General features: G+C 43.8%; 1 long non-coding RNA gene across 1 annotated transcript; it reads right to left on the bottom strand.

Moving 5' to 3' along the window:
* Positions 1-4870: 4870 nt before the first annotated feature.
* Positions 4871-8174, bottom strand: LOC106734675 (uncharacterized). The gene is made up of 2 exons (XR_001370217.2): positions 7148-8174; positions 4871-5170 (listed from the first exon to the last, which is right to left on the bottom strand). It is a non-coding gene; the product is annotated as an uncharacterized LOC106734675 (long non-coding RNA).
* Between the last annotated feature and the right edge of the window lie 451 nt (positions 8175-8625).

Genomic DNA, 8625 nt, shown 5'->3' with positions numbered 1-8625 from the left:
TTGCAGTTGCAGCTCTCTTCCTGCTGTGGTAGATTTGGGAAACAAAGGACTAAATTATGCATGAATTGCATTTTATATGAACCAGGACTTACAAAAAATTTCTAAGTTTGTCTTTCAGTTATTAAAAGTCTAATGTATAAGCTAACAGATGCTATCAGACATAATTCTTTTCTATTTTGATAATTTTGACTATTTTGATAGTTGCTCCATCAAGGAAAATGCTCTTCAAAATGGGAAACAGAAAATCTATAAGACAGGGGGAATCTAAGTCCAATATTAGTAAAGAAGTCAGAAAGCATTTCTTCTTGGAAATAGTGTATTACCATCTTCAGGCCAAGAAGAATTCATTCCAAGGCACTGAAAAGAAATTGTTAGTAGTGTAATACAAATTACAAACAAAGCAACAGCAATAAAACAAAAAAACCCACAAAAATAGGCCAGAAATCAGAGATTCCTTAAACCCACCAACCAGCATGACAAAAATGTGTATTTTTAGTATTAGGCAGATGATTTATGAGCATTTTGATGAGAAAGTACTGATTATCAGGAAACAGCATAATTTAATTATAAACATACCTATCAAATTAACATAATTTGTTTTGGTAGAATTATTAACACAGGAGACTGGATACATGCTTAATGTATCTTTAGTAATTTGGTTGTGTGGTAAAGTGTACACATCGATAAAACAGTGAAATATAATTCAGCTGATGGTGTAATGTAATGGATTTGCAGATGACTGAAATTTTACTAAAAGCTTGGCAATCTGCTCTCTACTCTCCAATAGCATTTCTAATCATTCTTCATTCCTCTGTTCCAACTACACTGAATTATTTTCAATTCCCTAAACATATTATGTAATATGTAATAATATGCAATTTTTTTTTCTTTTTTGAGAGATTTGTGCTATAGGTCCAGGTGCCTGCCTGAGAGAGGGAGACAGACACAAAGTGAGAAATCATTCCCCAGGGGGAATGGCCACACTTCAATCCCTTCTCCTCCATTTTTCTCTCAGGATTTTGGGTACACATGCACATGTGCCCAGTGTTGTTTCAAGCTGCTAGGTCCAAAACTTGATCCAGTCTACTATGTAGGAATCCAGCACTTTAGCCATGACACCACCTGCTGGTCCTGCTATTATTCTTTTGCCAGGATCAACGTTTTTCTCACCTTTCATCTCATTTCTACTCACCCTTTAGAAATCAACTTGGGCAACTCTCTTAAGAAGTCATCTCCAACTCACTGTATGTCTAGGTTATGTGTACTCCTTTGTGTAACCGCAGCACTCTTCCTACCTCCCTCCTGTCCTGCATTACAATAGCCTGTTTGTTTTGACAGCTGTTAGCGACCTAGGTCAGGGTCATCTTGTTCATAATTGTATCTCTAGTGCCAAACACATTACATGATATATAGTTGCACATTATGTGATATATAGTTGACCAATGATTACTAGTGTAATCATTGAATGTTACAGCAGTCATCACTGCCCCTAAAAAAACACTAATGAGTGGGAAAAAGAAACAAATTCAATTTTGTTAGTGATATAAAGTGAGGACGATAACAATCAAATTTAAAACTTCAAAGATTCAAAGACTTCAGGTTATAATGACAGGCTAAAACCAACAAAGTAAAATTCTAGAGAGAAATGTAAAGTTCTGCATTTAGGTTCATGTTATGAAGTGATGCTCAAAGTGTGATCCTGACCACTGTTGGGGAAATACACACAAACTCTCTTTGGTCAGCCCCATGGATTACTGGTTGGTGGAGCTAGATCCCACATGGCCAACTGTGGTTAGAATCTTAGCCCCACAGGCTTGAAGAACACGCTAGACACATGCATGTGTGCACCCCAAATCCTGACAGGATGGTAGAGAAAGGACTACAGTTGTGGAGGGTGATTTCTCTCTCTCCCTCTGGCTAGTGCATACACCCTCTGGTAACTTTAAAAATCTCTTTTCAACCCAGAAAAACCTCTCCACAAAAGTAGAGGATGAAGAAAAACATTTTCTTTATTGGATAAACCTTAAACCAGAATATAATGGGTAATCACAAGCAATCCATTAAAATGGTCGCAAAGACAGACATCTCATCCTTTTATATTAGGGGATTTCAAAGGTTCATAGAAAATGGAATGACAATATAAGTTTCTTTTGGTGCAATTTTTTTTTTAATCCACATGGGTATTTCATAATATATACTTTCCATGTTTTTTTCTTTTCGCTATAGGGCACGTGAGCTCGCCAGACAGACAGAGAGACATAGAGACAGAAAGCGAGAAATCACCCCCCCAGGGGGGATGGTCATGCCGCAATCCCTTCTCCTCCATTCTCCTCTCGGGATCCTGGGCACGCACGCACACGCGCCCAGCGTGAGTTCTAAGCCACCAGGTCCGGGACGCGAACCGCGGTCAACTATGTGGGAATCCAGCGACATAGCCATTATGCTAACTGCTGGTTCCCTGTTTTTGTTTTTGTTTTAGGTTTTTGTCATAGAGTGTGTGAGCTTGCCAGAGAGCAACAGTGAGAGCAAAAATGAGAAATTATCCCCCTACACCCCCTGGAGGGAATGACCATGCCACAATCTCTTCTTCTCCATTCTCCTCTCAGGATTTTGGGCATGCGCTCAGGCAGGCCCAGCATGATTTTCAAGCCACTGGGTCTGGGACTTGAACTATGGTCATACATATGAGAGTCCAGCACCTTAGCCACTATGCCACCTGCTGGCCCCGCCATGTACTTTTTAAAGACCCAGCACAAAGCCAGATGCAACCCATCACATACATGTTCTCAGACAATTAACTGGTTTTCAAGAGGACTTCACAGCACCATTGTCACAAAGTTCATCCTAAGAACAGCTAAACACTACTGGGTAGTAAAATTAGCAAGAGGCTAATTTCTCTTTTAGAAGTATTCACATGTATTTCAAAGAAACAAAGAAAAAGCTTACAATAAAGTTTTCTAAAGTAAATCCTCCAAGAAAAAAAAACAGTGTGAAGAAAAGTCCACTTTCTTTGCCCCAGGGAAAATTAAACAATTTTTCTTTATTTCTAGCAGTATTAGCAACACCAAAGAATTTTTTTTTTTTTTTTGGAGAGATTTTTGCTATAGGGCACGTGTGCTCGCCAGAGAGAGACATAGAGACAGAAAGCGAGAAATCACCCCCCGGGGGGAATGGTCTTGCTGCAATCCCTTCTCCTCCATTTTTCTCTAGGGATCTTGGGCACGCACGCACACGCGCCCAGTGTGAGTTTTAAGCCACCGGGTCCGGGACGCGAACCATGGTAGACTACATGGGAGTCCAGCGACATAGCCATTACGCTAACTGCTGGTTCCCACAACACCAAAGAATTTTAATTAAAGATGCTAATTCTCAAATCCCAGCCTGGATCTACTCATTCTGAAACTCTGGAGCTAGGGCCCAACAATTAGAATTTTTTAAACAAGCTCCCCAGGTGATGCTGATGCTGCCTAAAGCCTGAGAACAGTTGTAGAGATGATTGACCATGGGCCATGTGAAAAAGATCTGGGAAAGGCTAAAGACTTAATTTTACATGAATTAATGGTTATCTACAGTTAGCAAAAGTAGTCCTCTGCTCTGCTAGCCTATTTTCTTTTCTTTTTTTTTTGGAGAGGTTTTTGCTACAGGGTGTGTGTGCCCACCTGCAAGACAGAGAAACAGAAAGACAGAAAGCGAGAAATCTCAACTACCACATCCCCCCCCCCGGCCCCATTACCATGCCGAAATCCCTTCTCCCCATTCTCCTCTCACAAAAGCTTTCAGTGTGAGTTTAAGCCCCTGGGTCCAAGACTCAAACCGTGGTGGACTATATGGGAATCCAGTGATATAGACATTACATCAACTGCTGGTCCCTCTGCTAGCCTATTAACTTTAATTAATTAGCAAAAAAATTAATATATCCTAAAGATATTTCTGGAGCCAGCTGAACTCCACATGGCCAACCTCAGTTCAAATCCCAGACCTTGGGGGCTTCAAAATCACTCTGCGGACATAGGTGTGTGCCCCATAAGCCACAGTTTTGTCCAGACAACTTGCATAATAGTGGGAACAAAAGCAAAATCAATATAAAAAATATTATGCTCACTTGGTTCTAGAGTTCATGTTCTAGTTTAATTTATAAGGAGTTGCTTGATTTTCTGGCACATGATTTGATCACTAAATTAAGTAGTCATAAAAGCCAAACTCAAGCAAAACTAAATAACTGCAGTTTTATCGGATGGATCTCTTAAGTTCACCTGGTTCTTCACTAGGATTGAAATCTTTTATCAGTTCCTCAGTTTTGCAAAATATAATCACCTGAAGATATTGTAAACCTACTGAGGCAAAAAAAGCAAAAACAGAGGGGACAGTGTTTTCCAAGCACATGCATTTCCATAAGCAACTGTGGCAATGAGCCCTGTTTCCCCTTCTCAGTAACAGCCAGAGCCTACAAGTATCCCAAAGATAAGAGTGTGAAAGACCTATCTGTCCAAAAGACCTGGTTTAAAAGACCTAAAAGGCCAAGGAGTCTACATCAAGAAAAGACTTTCTACTTCAAATCTGACTCCCTTAATTTTTAAAAAGAATTATTTATTTAATTTTATTTATTCATTCATTTTTTAAAAAAATTTGACCAGAAAGACACAGAGAGAGACTGAGAGAGGGAGAGTGAGAAAACAAGCCACCAGGTCCAAGATTCGAACCACGGTCGGCCATGTGGGTGTCCAGCGCCCTTATCCACACCACCTGCTGGCCCCTCTGACTCCCTTATTAAAGAGACATCTAATAAATTGGTTTCTAAGGCCACTGAGACAAATAGAATTTGTAAAGCCGACAAATAGAATTTGTAATGCCAACAAATATTCCTTAGGAATTTTATCTTTAGCAAAGTTGGTGGAATTTATTATCTTTTAAATAGTTCTGGTTATTCATATGATGGATCCTCCCCTATGCGTCCTCAGGTCTATGGGCCCATCGTCTGTCCACTAGTCCCATCATGGATGTGCTTCAATCAGAAGCCACAGACATGGAGAACCTGGAACTGGTATGCAAGTTTAAGAAGCTCCACATTAAAAATGCCTACAGATGGGAAGAATCATTGCTTTTTGGGGATCATTCCCCAGGCATTAGTGAAGACTCAAAAACAGAAGATACTTCTGAAATCCAGGAGGTTCTGGAAAGAAAGAAAGAAAAAAAAAAAAGATGAACTTACTGCTGACATAAACCTTATGAAAAAAATACGTCTCTGCCCTTTCCAAGGAATGTAGGAATGTGACATATAGATTCAATACCTGGAAAAGACCAATCAGCAGGAGCCGAAAGAATAGCTAACATTTTTTAAGAGGTTTTTGCTATAGGGCGCGTGCGCTCGCCAGAAAGAGACAGAGAGAAAGTAAGAAATCACCCCCCACGGGGGATGGCCATGCTGCAATCCCTTTCTCCTCTTTTTGGGATCCTGGGCACGTACGCACATGCGCCCGGCGTGAGTTTAAGCCACCGGGTTCGGGACTCAAACCATGGTCAACTACATGGGAGTCCAGAGACATAGCCATTACGCCAACTGCTGGTCTCTAGAATAGCTAATATTATTCCATTTAGTGTAAGAGAATAAAGTCAATTGGACACAGATCAAAAGACTGCACCGGGACCAGCAGTTAGCTTAGTGGGTATGTCGCTGGAGTCCCATGTAGTCAACTGAGGTTCGAGTCCCGGATCCGGTGGCTTAAACTTACACTGGGCGCATGCGCGTGCGTGCCCAAGATCCCAAGAGGAGACTGGAGAAGGGATTGCAGTGAGGCCATCCCCCCAGGAGGTGATTTCTCACTTTCTCTCTGCTTCTGTCTTCCTGGGGGGCACACACCCGCTATAGCAAACACCTCTCCATAAAAAGGAAAAAAAAAAAAAAAGACTGTGCCATTCCAATATTACGCTTGTCACAAGTTACCTGCAAATTTAAGTATGCCATCTTCAGCTGTAAACATCAACATTGCTCAAGTCTTTTTATTTTTTTTTAAACTGCATTTTTTTTTTTTTGAAGGTTTTTGCCACAGGGTGCCATGGCCTTGCCTGAGAGGGGAGGGGAGGGGAGAGGAGAGGAGAGAGAGAGAGAGAATAAGAGGGAAAGCGAGAAATCACCCCCTAGGGAGGATGGCTATACCCCAATCTCTTCTCCTTCATTCTCTTGGGATTTGGGGCATGCACACACATGTGTCCAGCATTATTTTACCAGCCACCAGAATATGCATTTAAAGTATTTTCTCAAAACATACTGATGTTTCTGAAGACATTTATTTTGGCTTATCTGTTTCTTGTGTAACACCAGGTACAGTAGTATTAGGCAGTTGGTAGTGGAAGATATACATCGGACTCTTGAAAGAAAATAGTTTCTAAGTAGAGTCCAGTGATTGGATTTCTCTGATCAAAAAAATCCGCAAAACAAAAACTTGGTGTGTAAAACAAAGTATTAGAATTCAGGAATGGGAGAGGGCAGGAGTTGGGAAGAAAAGAGGTCACAGGGCACACTAACTCTGAAGCAATTTCCAGGCCTGAGTTATCTAATCAGTGTCTCAGGGGTGTGACAACTTCCCGCCTGCCCTAGGATAGTGCTGATTTTCAAAGGGGGTCAGAAATAGTCTTCAGAGACGTGATTCTGATAGGTCTAATTAATTTCTATCAGGTCCCAGGCAGTGCAAAAGCATTGGAATCGGTGAGAACAGGCAATATCCAAGATTCCAGGCAAGAGTCGGAATCCAGGAGTTTGAGACTGGGGAGTTATTTGTGATACAAAGCCAAGCAGGACCAAGACAAGAAGAGCACAGAGGTTCACTCAAAACTAAGGCGCGGCTGTCCTCACACACTGTGGTCGGGGTAGGCTGGTTTTTATCCGTTCCTGCCAAAGGCGTGCTTCAGCGTGTCCACAAAGTCTTCGTACTGAGCCAGGAGGGGGCTCTCCCTCTCGATATAGGGGACTACCCACAGTTCTGCCGCCTCGCTAAAGCGGCTGATTAAAAATGCCACCTTCAGGGTATCGTTCGAGAATCTGGCCTCGAAGAAGCTCGTATGAGGCCGTCTGTATCAAGAAGTCAGAAAGCTAGGCAGGATCTCCGTTGAAGACTTCGGGAAAAGCCATCGGGCAAACGGGAGGACGCACCTGGGCCGGCAGGTTGGCTTTCAAACAGAGCAGCTGCCGCACCTGCTCCATGAGCTCGCTGTTCTCCCTGCGCAGGGCATGGTTCTGGGTCAGGAGGTGCCGCAGCATGACCGCCAGTGCATCTATGCCCGCAGCCACGCCGCCGCACTCGCTCCCGCGCCGCTCCGTGCCCCGCCGGCGTCGCAGGAAGTGCGTACAGGCTGGGGGCGGGTCCTGGCGGCGCCGCAGGCAGCCCTCCTGGGACTAGGCCAGACCTAGGCCAGAGCGCCGGCGGGCGGCATCGCCGGTACTGGTGGCCAAGGAAGCCGGAGCCGACCGCGGATGACGCTGGCGAGTTGGTGCTAGAAAAGGAAACTGCGCACCTGGAGACGAAGCCGCGCTCGCGGAGGGATCTGACTGCGCGGTGTCATATTACACTTCCGGCGGGCTCCTACGAGCATTTCCGGCGGGCTTCTGCGCGAGGCTGGACCGCAGGAGGTTAAAAGGGAAGCAGCGGCTCCGGGGCCGCACGGTTTGCGAGGTGTTTCCCGGCAGCTTCTCGGCTACTTGGCAGTCATAGTTTGAATTTCATCGTCCTGCCCTTCACCTGCTTTTCTAAGGCCTAAGAGTTACAGGGGGGCAGTTCTACGAAGATCTCCGTGCCTCCAAAATACGCTAACCAGAGCGCTCCCACCCTCAGGCTGAGGACGAAAGAATCACTGAAGCGCACAAGTACCGCTTTTGTGCTAGCGCCTAATCTCGCCGCGTCTTCCCGATTCTGTGAAGTCCAGGCAGGGTTTTGTTTTTTCCTACAGGCAAAACGGCTGCTTAGAGCTTTTACAAACCAACCTGCAAAGCAGGAACTTGGGAGAATGCTCTTGAGTGCCATGTTTTTCAGGATGAACTTAGGATGGTGGGCAGAAAGAAAAAAGCGTGTACGAATCAGTGCAGTCATGCTTCTATGAATTAATGTATCCCTTTTGGTCTAATTCAGCCACCATTACAGTCTCTGACTGTGAATTTCCTATTAAAAGATTCTGGTCTGACTTCTTAATCAACAAATTAGCCTCGAATTTTTTCCATCAGTGTGATATGCTAAGTATAGAAATTCTCGAATGTGTGTGCGTGTACACACACACACACACACACACACACGCACACACACACACAGCAGTTTTAAATGATGACCAGGTGCAGTTGCCTTACCGAGTAGACAGCTATCAGAAACCATTGTTAGCCTTGGTAACTTCAGGTCTTTGGCCCCTTGTATCCAAACAAGTTGCTGGAAAGGTAGACCACGTGACCTGTTGGTACGCCAGAAATACCCAAATGAAACTGGGTAGAAAATTTCAAGAGGGATGGCCTGGAGGCTGAAAGAGACAGACCCCATAGCTCATAATGCTGTTGGGGTCCCAGCTCTTCAGAAATCACACCTGGCACATACTGGTGTGAGCCCCAAATCCTGACAGTATGGAGAAATAGAAGAGAGATTGAAGACT

The sequence above is a fragment of the Tupaia chinensis genome, unplaced genomic scaffold (assembly GCF_000334495.1).
Source record: "Tupaia chinensis unplaced genomic scaffold, TupChi_1.0 Scaffold000180_1, whole genome shotgun sequence".
Classification (NCBI taxonomy): Eukaryota; Metazoa; Chordata; class Mammalia; order Scandentia; family Tupaiidae; genus Tupaia; species Tupaia belangeri.
The sequence above is the reverse complement of the archived record's forward strand: the minus strand, read 5'-3'. Positions and strand labels throughout refer to the sequence as shown.